The following is a 14471-nucleotide window of genomic DNA, read 5'->3' on the forward strand; positions in this document are numbered from 1 at the left end:
GAAGTAATTGTCTGTCCCAACAAGGATAAACCGCTGCCCCTTCCATGATGGAAGTAGTTCAATGTAGTCAGCCTACCATTAGGTAGGTGGCTAATCACTCCTATCAAAGGCTCAGTGTTGGTCTCCACTGCTGGCAGATTGGGCACTCAGTGATGGCTGTAGCCAGGTCAGCCTTGTGGGGTGGAAATCCATGTTGCTGAGCCCATGTGTAACCTCCATTCCTGCCACCACGGCCACTTTGCTTATGAGCCCATTGGGCAACTATAGGGGTGATGAGGAAAGAGACTGAGTAGTGTCCACAGAATGGGTCATCCTATCCACTTGACTATTAAAATCCTCCTCTGCTGAAGGCACCCTTTGGTGAGCATTCGCATGGACAAATATCTTCCATTTATTTATTTATTTATTTTTTGAGACGGAGTCTCACTCTGTCGCCCAGGCTGGAGTGCAGTGGCTGGATCTCGGCTCACTGCAAGCTCCACCTCCCAGGTTCACGCTATTCTCCTGCCTCAGCCTCCCGAGTAGCTGGGACTACAGGCGCTCGCCACCTCGCCCGGCTAGTTTTTTGTATTTTTTAGTAGAGACGGGGTTTCACCGTGTTAGCCAGGATGGTCTCGATCTCCTGACCTCGTGATCCACCCGTCTCGGCCTCCCAAAGTGCTGGGATTACAGGCTTGAGCCAGCGCGCCTGGCCCATATCTTCCATTTTTGATCACTCAGAGAGGTTCATCCATATACCTCTTCCCCAGATTTGTCACCAATTTTCCAATCATGATCCTTTCAAGTTCCTGACCATCCAGCCAAACCACTAGCTACATCACATGAATCAGTATATAGTCACACATCTGGTCATTTCTTCTTCCAAGCAAAGTGCGCAAGCAGGTGCACTGCTCGGAGTTCTGCCCACTGAGATTTCCCTTCACCACTGTCCTTCAGGAATGTCCCAGAAAAGGGCTGTAGTGCTGCAGCTGTCCACTTTCAGGTGGTGCCAGTATATGGTGCAGAACCATCTATAAAGCAGGTATTCTCTTCTCTTCATATGTGAACTGATCTTAGGGAACTCCTCATGAAGCCATAGGTGCAGGTTGGGAGAGAGAAGGCTGGGGTCACAGGAGTGGGAACCATGGGCATTTGGGCCACTTCCTCATGTAACTTACTTGTGCCTTTAGGACCTGCTCAAGCCCAGTCATGTATGTACCACTTTCAATTGATGATGGAATGCTGCTGTGCACGCCCAACTTTATGGTTAGATGGGTTAGAAAGCACCCAGGTCATGATAGGCAGTTCAGGTTGCATGGTAACTTGGTGACCTGTGGCCAAATGTTCAGTTTCTACCAAGGCCCAGTAGCAGGTCAGAAGCTATCTCCCAAAAGGAGAGTAGTTAACTGCCGAAGAAGGTAAGGCTGCCCTTTGAAATCCTAGAGGCCACCACTATGATTCACCTATGGGGGCTGACCAAAGGCTCCAGACAGCACCTCTATCTCCCACTGACACATCAAGCACCATTGGATCTGCTGGATCATATGGCCCAGGTGGCAGAGCAGCTTGCACAGCAGCCTGGACCTGTTGCAGAGTCTTAACCTGTCCTGGGTCCCACTCAAAACTAGCAGCTTTCTGGGTCACTCAATAAATGGGCCAGAGTAACACGCCCAAATAAGGAATGCATTGCCTCGAAAATCCAAATAAGCTCATTAGGTGTTGCACCTTTTTCAGAGTTAGAGAACAGGCCAGATGCAACCATTTATCCTTCACCTTAGAAGGAATATCTCGACAGGCCCCACACCACTGGACCCCTAGAAATTTCACTGAGGCAGAAGGCCCCTGAATTTTAGTCAGATTTATTTCTCACTCCCGATATGCAAATTTCTCACCCCCGATATGCAAATGTCTCACCAAATAAGGCCAGAGTGGTTGCTACTTCTCACTCATAGGTCCAATCAGCATAATGTCATCAATGTAATGAACTGATATAATATCTTGTAGAAGGGAAAAGCAATCAGGTTCTCTGTGAAAAAGATTATGACATGCAGCTGGAAAGTTAATATACCCCTGAGGTAGGACAGTGAAGGCAAATTGCTTCTGGCGGGCCTTATGGACAGCAATGGAGAAAAAGACATTTGCCAGATCAATAGTTGCATACCAGGCACCGGAGGATGTGTTAATTTGCTCAAGCAACGAAACCACATTTACTATAATAACAGCTGCAACTGGAGTCACCACTTGGTTAAGCTAATGATAATCCACTGTCATTCTCCAAGATCCACATCTTCTGCACAGGCCAAACAGGAGACCTGAATGAGGATGTGGTGGGAATCACTACCCTGTGTGTTTCAAGTCCTTAATTCACTATTTTCCCAGGTAGAGGCATTCTTAATGGCTTCCATTTGGCCCTTCCCACTGTAATAGCCCTCACCCCACAGGCCAGGGAACCAATGTGGGGATTCTGCCAGCTACTAAGAATATCTATTCCAATTATGCATTCTAGCACTGGAGAAATGACCACAGGATGGATCCAGGGACTCACTGGACTCAGTATATGTCAGACCTGAGATAAAACTCCATTAATTGCCTGACACCTATAAGCCCCTACTCTAATTGGAGGGCCACAATGATTTTTTTTTTTTTTTTTTTTTGAGATGGAATCTCATTTGTCACTCAGGCTGGAGTACACTGGTACAATCTTAGCTGACTACAACCTCTACCTCCTGGGTTCAAGTGATTCACCTGCCTCTGCCTCCCAAGTAGCTGGGACTACACGTGCATGCCACCAGGCCCAGCTAATTTTTTGTGTTTTTACTAGAGATGGGGTTTCACCATTTTGGTCAGCCAGGTCTTGATCTCCTGAACTCAAGTGATCTGCCTACCTCAGCCTCCCAAAGTACTGAGATTACAAGTGTGAGCCACCATGCCCAGTCCCACAGTGATATTCTGGCTCCCCTAGAATCAATGACAGTTCAGAGCCAGCATCCAGTAGCCCCCCCAAAAGTCTGATCATTTCTTTCTTCAGAACACAGTTTCCCTGCTAAAAGGCCAGAGGTCTCCTTGAGGAAGGTTAGGAGAAAGATTAACAGTATAAATTTTCAGTAGTATAGTGGGGTCCTTCCTCAAGTGGACCTGGCCTCCCTTTCATTCAAGGGGTTCTGGGTCTGTAAACTAGCTCAAGTCTGGAAATTGATTGAAGGACCATGATTCTCTGTTTTTGTAATTCAAATTGGACTACTGTTCACTTGACCTGGAAGTTTTCTGCTTATACAGATCAGGTAAGAACATAGTAGGCTGCCTGTTGACTTCACTTCTAGAAAGACCATGATAAATTAGCCAATGCTAGAGCTGTACAGGTTTCAGACTATTCTGATTGCTACTTTGCCTCTGCTGTCCATTACTAACCATGCCCACCTTGCCTTTGATGGTTGAGTACTGCTACTTGGCCTCTGCCACCTCGGGATCCAATTATTCCCATTGCATTTAAGTTTTCCAATTGAGTGGCTGCGGTTCCCACTGTAAGATCTGGCATACAGAAAGAGCAATCACAGAGCTCTTCAAGGATGCTGGTGGTCCCTTCACAAATCCGTTTCACAAAGTACTGGTGAAAGGTGTGTCTTCTGGACCCTCCCAGTTGGGATGAGTAGGTCCTCACTGACAAATCCACTCTAACATTTCAATCTCCCTAAGCCTTTGGATCCTTTCTCTGCATTAAACCAAGGGAAATCAGGCATTTCCAGCTCACTCACAGTGGGCCATCTTTTGATCCATGTTTCAGCAAACCAAGCAAATAAAACGATTAGAACCCTTTTTAACTCCCTGAGCTGCAACGTTAAATGCAGAATCTTTAGTGGACCCATAGCAATAAGTTCAGCCTGATCCAACTTTATGGTCCTTCCTCCATTATCCCACACTCTTAATATCCATTCCCATACCTGTTCCCTGGATTTCTTCTCATGTAAATCAGAAAACTCGAGTAGTTGGAGCCAGCATCCAGTAGCCCCCAAAAAGTCTGATTAGTATTTGAAGCGTAACATGCCTTCTCATGAGTCATAACCTGAACCTCACCTCTAGGGGCCTGTAGGAACTGGAGTCCAGTTTGAGTCCAGAGGCAAAGATGGGTGGGGATGGGTCCTGAGGAGAACCAGCATTGTCTTTCCTGGCAGCTGCCTCAAGGGAGGACATCACTGTTTCCCCGGAAAATGCAGGGTTAATCTCAAAGATAGAAAGGCTAGTACTGGAGTGCGTGGGTAAAAGCATGTTGCCACTACTGGGGGGTGGAGACGCCATTTCCTCTAGCAAAAAAGGCTCATCAGAATTTAGTTGTTCAGGTGTCCCCAGCTTCATCAGAGTCCCCCATATTCCCATCCCGACTTACAGGGTCCCACTCTTTCCCAATCAAAGCCATCCCTTTGACAGTAGACACTTGGTGAGGCTGAGCATGAACCTTCCATTACAGGTCAGCCACTTGCATAAGAGCTTGTGTCTGATTTTCCGCAATTTCAGCTCTTTGTCCACAGAAGAGAAGACTCTTACCTAGGGCACCCTGAGGAACTTTTTGGCTGTGTATGTGTATCTGGGACCAGGAAATAGAATCCCTGAGCTCATCTTTTTCCCTCATCACTTTGCCCAGTGAACTTAGGAGAAACAACCAACTTCATTATATTCCTTGGTTCTCCACAAATGTTCAAAGGTATCATGTATAGAGTCACCGAACTCCTTGCCTCTTAGGAACAAGGAATCAGAATATCAAATGCATGTATTTTGCATAACTCTCTAAACAGTTCAAGCCAAGGACTATTAGTGCTGTCCATACTATTAGAAATAGAGTGTTTAGCATTTGGGTCTAATCAGATTAGATATCCAACTCCAGAAACCCCAAAACCGACAAAGGAAATTTATGCTTAAAATTATGTTCCTCTAGAACCACTCCTGGTACCAAAACCTGTATTAGGGTTCTCCAGAGGGACAGAACCAATAGGATATATGTGTATATATATATAAAGGAGTTAATCAGGGAGAATTGGCTCACAGTATTAGCGAAGTCTCATGACTAGCTGTCTGCAAGCTGGAGAAAGAGAGAAGCCGGGAGCATGGCTCGGTCCAAGTTTGAAGGCTTCAAAACCAGGAAAGCTGACAGTGCAGCCCTCAGGCTGAGGCCGACGGCCCAAGGGCCTCCAGGAGGCTGTCAGTGCAGGTCCCAGAGTTCAAGGACCGAAGAACCTGGAGTCTGATGTCCAAGGGCAGGAGGACAGGAAGCAAGCATCCTGCACAGGAAGAGAGAGCGCCAGAGAGGACTCAGGAAGCTGTTTCTTCTCCCTTTTGGCCAGCTTTGTTCCAGCCGCTCTGGCAGCTGATTGGATGGTGCCCACCCACACCAAGGGTGGGTCTTCCTCTCCCAGTCCAGGGACTCAAATGTCAATCTCCTCTGGCAACACCCTCACAGACATATCCAGGAACAATGCTTCCCCAGCCATCCAGGCATCCCTCAATCCAGTCAAGTGGACACCCAATAGTAACCATCACAGTATCTAATTCCAAACTCATAATCTGGCTGGGTGCGGTGAATCATGAAACCCCGTCTCCACTAAAAATACAAAAATTACCCAGTCTGTAATCCCTGCTACTCAGGAGGCTGAGGCAGGAGAATTGCTTGAACCCCGGAGGTGGAGGCTGCAGTGAGCCAGTATCGTGCCACTGTGCTCCAGCCTGGGGTACAGAACAAGACTCTGTCTCTAAATAAATAAATAAATAAATTCATAATTTGTACTCTTTTTCTTAGCAAGAACCTATCTTCATCTCCCCTTCCTTTCTCCCATGATGTAAACTTCAGGTTTTGCAAAATCTGGAACTTGATTTATACTGAACCTGAGAGAGAGGGGGTGGGGTGGAGGCTGATCACACAAGAACTGGTAGACTTTGATCTGGATTTTGACTTACTCTTGAGTGAGATCAGCTATTACTGGAGGGTTCTGAGCAGAGTAGTGACATGATCTGAATTGTATCTTTAAAGAACCACTCTGCTGGCATTGAGAAAGACTGTCTAAACAGCTCTGTCCAGTTGAAATACAATGTGAGCCACATAGGTAATTTTAAATTTTCTACTACCCACATTAAAAACTGCAAAAAGAGACAGGTGAAATTAATTTTAGTCATGTCTTTTATTTAACCTGATTATGTCCAAAATATTATTTCAACCTATAATCTAGCTGTGGCTAGTCCAAATTAAGATGTGCTGTAAGTGGAAAAAGTCACTGGATTTTAAAGACAGTATGCAAAGAATGTATAATAATAGTTCAATCATTTTTTACATTGATTATAGGTTGAAATAGTATTTTGGACATATCAGGTAGCAATATCTTACAAACATAAGATCTGTAGCAACATCTCATTTTTCATTCCTGATATCGGTATTTTGTAGACAATATTTTTCATAATCTATTATTGGATCTACTGATGAACGGATAAATAAAATGTGGTATCTCCACAGAATGGAATATTATTTGGTCATAAAAAGGAATAAAGGACCGATACAACATGGATACATCTTGAAAACATTATACTAAAAGAAGCCAGTCACGAAGGACCAATAATGTGTGACTCCATTTATCTGAAATGTCCAAAATAGGCAAATCTATAGAGACAGCAAATTAGTGGTTGCCTAAGGATGGTAGGTTTGGGGGATGGAGAGGAGTGGGAGTGAGTGCCAATGAGTATGGGGTTTATTTGGGGGATACTGACAATGTTCTAAAATTGATAGTGGTGACGGTTGCACAACTCTGTGACTATATGAAAAACTACCAAATTGTATGGCATGTGAATTACATTCTCCATAAAGCTGCTTAAACAAATCTATCATTGGACAGATTAGATCCTCCTTCAATTTTGTTCAAAACAAGTTGGAGACTACCTGACTTATAAAAGAAGGTGTTAATCATTCATTTTTTTCAACCTCAATATCAATATTTCAATTATCCCTTTCACTGGTATCCCAGAGGCTTTTCGTTCTGGAACAATACACAATACTACAGCAAATCACTTTGATTGCAATAGTTCCCAGGAAAATAAACTTTGGGAAATATTTCATGTGAGAAAATGCCTATGTATCCTTAGAAGTCTTTACATATCTCCAGGGATACTATTACCTAGGCTGAAGACCACTCTACTAGGCTGTACTGCCTCTCGGTATAGGCATGCCAGGGAGGATTGTGCCCTATTACCTGCTAGCTGTGTGAAAAGGTATTCCATGGGAAGGCTCTTTGTATGCCAGTTGGGATCAGCATTTGAGTTGTTGACCCAGACATGGGTACTTCTAAGGTACCCATGCCTGGGTCAACAACTGTAATCCCAGCACTTTAGAAGGCAGGGTGACAAGGTCACTTCCAGCCCAGGATGTGTCAAGGAGACATAGTCAGACAAGCCTACGATGTCTGGAAGCCACAACAATGTAGAAAACAACCCAGATAACCTTGGCTTCATTTGGTGACAGTGAACTAAACATTGTGTAGTTCTCTACCGGAGGCTGCCTGAACCATTTCTGGCAATTAAAGGTAGATTTATGTAGCTGGAAAACTTAATTCTTTGCCTTTCCCCTTTTACTTTTTCGTGGGTGCATGTCATCTTTGTACCTTCCATGTCTGCTGGGTGTATAATTAGCATCCTGACATCTGAGCAGCAGTGCTTCTCAGCTAGCTTTATTTAGGGGTGGAAATATTTTTTACTTTAGATAAACTTAGGCACTGCTTCCCTGCAAAAAAACTTCCTTGTTATACTGGATATGACAGCCTTTTAACCCTTGAAACATATCAAGGACACAGAAATATCTGTGTCTAGATGTCAGGTGGAGTTACCCTGTCCTTTAAGATATACATGAAATTGGCTTAACCCCGACACTCTCGTTCCATAGACTATGTTAAGGTAAATGTCCTCCTCACAATTTTCTGAAAATAACTGGGAAACATTGGTTCATGTAATCACCTGACTTCAGCTCCTGTGAACTGTATGAGTTTGGGGATTGTCTCACTCTCTTCCTTGCTGTCCTTTGCCCCCCGCCAGGTCAACCTAGTCATGGAATTTAGAACTTGTTCTCTTTTGGTGGTGTGCAGGGCGGGGAAGCAATCCCCAAGTCATGTGTGTATAGCAGACTTCAAAGAAAGTTAGGTAGAAAGTATGGATTTGATTCCAAGCAATGCAGGAAACATGAAATTGAGTATCAGATAGCTGCATTCTTAAAGTTTTCCCACTTTTCCTACCTGCACAGGGCTCTAGACTCCTGCCTAGGGCTTGGCTGTCTCCTCTCTGTTCTGATTTCCCTACACATTGCAAAAGCTAACATCCCAACTTTTTAGGCAGAGTAAATCTTTTTTCCAACCCTTCCCATGGGTCCAGGTTTCTGTCTGCATATCGTATGACACAAAACTAAAGCTTTAAAATTAGTACTTAAAAGGATTCACCCCATTACAGTCACAGACCACCATTATCCTCCTTCCCACTTTTATTTCAGAGACTAGGGATGGAAATTTTGTTTGTTTTTAATATTGATCAGGAAGAATTCCTAGGAAAACAAGGCACTGCATATTAACTGAATAACAGGATGACAGGGAAAACTGAACCAGTCAACACTATTTATTGAGTGCCTAATATGTTCCAGGCACCAAGCTAGGCACAGAGGGAAACAAAAGACACAGTTCTGCTCTTGAGAAGCTTACAATGCTAATGGGAAAGAGAAACATCGCTCACAGAACCAACATGAAAATAGTAAGTGCCAAGCACCAGGAAGGTCAGGTGCAGGTGCTATAAGAGTAATATGCGGCCAGGCGTGGTGGCTCACGCCTGTAATCCCAGCCCTTTGGGAGGCTGAGGCAGGCAGATCACAAGGTCAGGAGATCAAGAACATCTTGGCCAACATGGTGAAACCCCGTCTCTACCAAAAATGCAAAAATTAGCTGGGCATGGTAGTGCACACCTATAGTCCCAGCTACTATGGAGGCTGAGGCAGAAGAATCGCTTGAACCCGGGAGGCGGAGGTTGCAGGGAGCAGAGATTGCACCATTGCACTCCAGCCTGTTAACAGAGCGAGACTCCGTCTCAAAAAAAAAAAAAAAAAGAGTAATATGCTACCTAGTGGGGAGGCCAGGGAAGATTTCCATGAGGCTGTGACTATAGGGCTGTGATCTGAAGGCCCAGTAAGGGTTAACTTGGGGAGAGGAGAAAGAGCATTCCAGGCAGAGGGAGCAGGCCTAGCAAAGGCTTCATGACAACAGAAAGTCCTGACAAAGGACTGAAAGAAGACCCACGTGGTTGGGGCTGCAGAAGTATAGAGGAAGATTAGATTGGGAAGGTGGGTAAGATATGGCCACTAAAAAGTTTCAAGCAGGGGGAATATGAGACTCAAATGTGCATTTTGAAAAAAACAAAACACACAGACTCAGACTGCAGTATGGAGAATGGGACTGGAATGTTACAAAGGCTTGAGAGCAGCTGCTAACTGCCTGGAGTACCCATGGGGAGACATGCAGTTGATAAGATTACTCAGAGCAGCATCTTATCTGTGTATGTGTTTTAATGTAATTTTTGAAGTAAATGAATATACACAAATAGTTTAAAATATCAAATAGTGCTAATATTATTTGGCTAATAAAAAATAGCGGTCCCCTGACCATCCCTCCCCACCCCTTGACCCTTCTGATCCCTTCCTTCTTCCACTCTTACCTATCCATCTGGTAGTCCTTCCTCCCCTCCTTCTGCTTTTTAAAAACATACTATGCTTAGAGTACTATTTATTTTTCACTTTTAGACATTGTTCACTTCCTACTAAGGAAGAAATGAATTTTGCGATCTTACCTGACCCCTGTCCCCCACTTCCCCCGCCCCCCCACTCTATTCTTATCCTGCCAAGAGGGAACATTCAAAGCATTACCAGCGCTTCCTATCTAGTCTTCCCATGTAAGAAAAATACTGACTCATTCATTACCTGAAAAATCCATCAATCAGTAAGGACAGAACCAGCACATTTCATGATAAATTTATACCTTTGTTAGTAAAAAAGTACCTTCACTGTACGTCTGTCATGGACATATTTGAAGCAGTAAGGATTTTTACCCTTAAAGTAAAAACTACCAAATTTTTAAGTTGGCATAAGAATATTCAAGGAAATTACAATACGTCCTACTTGCAAGACATAACAAAGTTATTTGCACTGGGAGGTGAAAATAATCTTCATAGGACTAACGTCTTGGGGAAGGAGAGTTAGCAAGGTCATGAGCTGATGATACTCCATATCATCTCCAGATAGAATACTGAGACAGGCCACTCCTATTCACTGCTGCTAGGAGTGTAAAAGAGCATGGAAACCAGTGGGCAATTCCTACCCAGAACCTCCAAAAAGAAGTCAGATCTTCACCCTCAGATAAATCAATTCTAAGGAAGGAAATACTCAGAGATAAAGATTTATGCATAAGAATATTCATGATAGTATTATTTATAATAATGGAAAACAATCTCACTGCCTCCAAATAAAAAAAGGGCTAAATGATACTGTATCTACAGAATGCAATAATAGAAAATCATTAAATTCATGCTTTCAGAGAACACTTAATGCCGTGGGGAAGCACTCATATATGCTAAATGAGAAAAACAGTGGAGGTCAGCCTACATGTAAAAATACACATGTGTACATGTGTATAATGTACATATATACAAACATAGGTAGAAGCACATACAAAATATGTAAACAAACACAAAACTTTAAAATGCATAGAATACACAGTTTCTTTCTCCCAATATGGTCTGCCACTCATATACCTCACAATCACCTTGGGGGCTTATTAAAAATGCAGATTCTTGGGTATTACCCCAGACCTAGTGAATTAAGTCTTTGAAAGCAGAGCCTAAGGATCTCTGTCTACCTACACACCCTGAGTAACTGTCACTCACCCCTCAGTTTGGGGACCACTGGATCAGAAATAACAGCTCTCTGTGGGTAAAGGAATTATGAATACTTGTCTTCTTTTATTGAATGTTTAAAAAATTATCAGGCCATGCGCGGTGGCTCACGCCTGTAATCCCAGCACTTTGGGAGCCCAAGGCAGGAGGTCAGGAGGTCGAGACCATCCTGGCTAGCACGGTGAAACCCCATCTCTACTAAAAATATAAAAAATTAGTTGGGCATGGGAGCGGGCGCCTGTAGTCCCAGCTATTTGGGAGGCTGAGGCAGAAGAATGGCGTGAACCTGGGAGGCAGAGGTTGCAGTGAGCCGAGATCGCACCACTGCACTCCAGCCTCGACGACAGAGCAAGATTCCATCTCAAAAAAAAAAAAAAAAAAAAAAAATTCTGTACCAAGCATACACTGCTTTTATAATTCAAAGTTCATTAAAAGTGCATTAACGAGGCATGAGTATTAAACAGAGCTGATTTAAGGTCTATTTGGGAAAGCGTAAACAACTTTGGAGAATTAAAACATGCACTTTTTTCTTGAGACAGTCTTGCTCTTTCGCCCAGGCAGTGCAGTGGTGTGATCTTGGCTCACTACAACCTCCGCCTGCTAGGTTCAAACGATTCTCCTGCCTCAGCCTCCAGAGTAGCTGGGATTACAGACACCAGCCACCACGCCCAGCTAATTTTTGTAGACATGGGGTTTCACCATGTTGGCCAGGCTGATCTTGAACTCCTGATGTCAAGTGATCCGCCCACCTTGGCCTCCCAAAGTGCTGGGATTACAGGTGAACCATGGTGCCTGGCTGCAAGTGTACATTTTTAAAATCTAAAATACAGAGCAAGACTCTGTCTCAAAAAAAATAGTAATAATAATAAAATCTAAAATAAGTAGGTATCTATGGATTCCTCACAATTGAGTCAGTTTAGGACAAAGGAAGTAATATATTAAGAGTAGACATGGAAATCATTACCTCAATAAATTGTGCAGGTAAAAAATATAAATAGAATAATTTTGCGACATATGGAGAATGGCATTTCTAAACTTCTAAAGTTCCAAGATCTTCCTTGGCAAAAAGAGGATTCGGTAATCAAGTAAATTTGGAGCACAATGCATATTATGGTCACCCTCCCCACTTAAGAGTCAAATCCTTGGGTAGATTACAGGTTCTGAGAAGTCCAATATAAACTTTTTTCTTAATTCTAGCTCCACAAATTCTTAGAATGTCCCTATCATTGAAAACAAATTTTAGCCCAGAAGAGGGTCTAGAAAAAGTTATCATCATGGACTGATAGTCTACACTTGACCCAACATATTGTTTCCACATTCCTATGGCCTCTGAGGGCTTTGCCCATATGTATTTATAGAGCCTGATTCTAAGGGCATGGCTCAAGTCAGCTACCAAGCAATGCTCAGGAACAGCAAAATTCGAGTGCCCAGGCTACAAGATTAGAACATGTGAAGCAACTACAGATTTACTTTTATCTACTGGTCTCTTTCACTAGGCTGTGCGCTTAGGGCTGGAATTTTGCCATTTGTCTATTCATTTATGTACTACCAACACAATAGTCTGGCACTTATTTAGTACTCAGTGAATGAGGCACCACCAAACCGGTGGTTTACATTCTTTCCGGTAAGTTCTGCAATGAAATGGGCTAGTTTCATTACTGAACTTAAAGCATTTCTGAGTACTTACTATAAGTAGGCATTTCTTTTCTTTTTTTTTTGGCAGGGGGTGTGGAATGCAGTGACGTGATCTCAGCTCACTGCAACCTCCACTTCCCGGGTTCGAGCAATTCTCGTGCCTCAGCCTCCTGAGTAGCTGGGATTACAGATGTGTACCACCATGCCCAGCTAATTTTTGTAATTTTAGTAGAGACGGGGTTTAGCCACATTGCCCAGGCTGGTCTCGAACTCCTGGCCTCAAGCAATCCATCCACCTCGGCCTCCCTAAGTGTTGGGATTACAGGTGTGAGCCACTGCTCCCGGCCAAGATGGAGTCTTGCCATCTTGCTACGGACTTAAACCCCTGGGCTCAAGTGATCTGCCCACCTCAGCCTCCTGAGTAGCTGGGACTACAGGCACACACCACTGCACTCATCTCTAGGTGGGCATTTCTAAGGATGTGGCAGTGACTAAGACATAATCTCTATCTTCAGGGGCTTCATGCATTAGAGTTATTCATCTAAGCCATTCTAGTCCTAGAGCCATTCTAGTCCTAGCCTCTTGCACAAGTTTGGGTACACAGTAAATGTCTAATGCTTATTTGGCATTTTCTGGGGGCAGAGTCTATGGTAAGACAGACCATTCTAGAGACTACATCAGGATGATCGTATCTTAAGTAACCAGACCTATCTTGATCATTGCTTTTTTCTTTTCTTTTTTTTTGAGAGAGGGTCTTGCTCTGTTGCTCAGGCTGGAGTACGATAGCATGATCATGGCTTACTGCAGCCTCAACTTCCCCAGGCTCCCACCTTGGCCTCCTGAGAAGGGGGGACCACAGGCACACCACCATGCCTGGCTAAGTTTTGTATTTTTTGTAATGATGGGGTTTCATCATGTTGCACAGGCTGGTCTGCAACTCCTGGGCTCAAGCAATCTACCTGCCTTGGCCTCTGAATGCTGGGATTACAGGCATGAACCACTGCCCCCAGCCGATCATCACTACTTTGGAGTCTCCACAACTAGCCAGGAGTCAAAAATTTTGGCCAGAGAAGCCCCAGAACCCAGAGGAATCGAACAGTAAGTACTACAACAGTGTTTCTAAATATGTGTGCTGTAAAGCTCCCCAGGTTCCTGAGATGTTAATTGGTAGTACCTGGTGAAATAGGACTGAGAAAGGGGTTCAATAGAGCTGACAGGCCTCTGTACTGCAGGATTTCTCAACACCTTTAAGCAATGTGCTATACCCCTTATATATGCTGTCTTGTTTAACAATCTATGACATGGGTCTTACTGTTTTTCCCATTTTTGAAATGAACAAGCTGAAGAAACTCGGAGAGTGAGTTACCTGCTCCAGACCACACAGAGGTACCACCATAAGTCACAGAATGGGACTGTAGGATCAGGTCTTTCTGGCATCCCACACTGGTTTATGATCATTTGAAGCAATACTGTTTTTAATATGTTGACAGGCACTACACCACTCCTAGAAGGACAGACAGCAATAAAGTGTTTCCCAAACTGATTTGACTGAGGAGCCCCTCTGAGTGAATCAGCACTCAAGACCAGCTTTCCATGGAGCATGTTTTAAGAAACATTGTAGAGCAAATAATGTTTATTAATAGGGACACATAAATGAAACCTCAGTTTAATAGATAAGCATTTTTTACCTCCAGGTTCATAAGCTTCACTTGATGGCTCATTTCTTTTGAATGCTGTTTGGTATGACATTGCAATTCTAACATATTCACTCTTTTGGATTTGACTTACCTAGTAATTTGACTCATTATGTCACTAATTTTGGTAAACTATATTCACATCAAGAGTATAAACTTTAACTTGCTGTGTATCTCAATGGGTCTGCAATTTGCATTTCGGGGTAAGATGATTCT

The 14471-nt window shown here is 43.6% G+C and overlaps 1 protein-coding gene across 1 annotated transcript in view; it reads right to left on the reverse strand.

The window, feature by feature from the left end:
• The window catches only part of SMAD4 (SMAD family member 4), a 109432-nt gene that overhangs the window by 81379 nt on the left and 13582 nt on the right, over positions 1-14471 (reverse strand). The gene's annotated exons all lie outside the window — the stretch shown is intronic.

This window comes from Colobus angolensis, unplaced genomic scaffold (genome assembly GCF_000951035.1).
Source record: "Colobus angolensis palliatus isolate OR3802 unplaced genomic scaffold, Cang.pa_1.0 Scaffold8, whole genome shotgun sequence".
NCBI classification, from domain to species: domain Eukaryota; kingdom Metazoa; phylum Chordata; class Mammalia; order Primates; family Cercopithecidae; genus Colobus; species Colobus angolensis.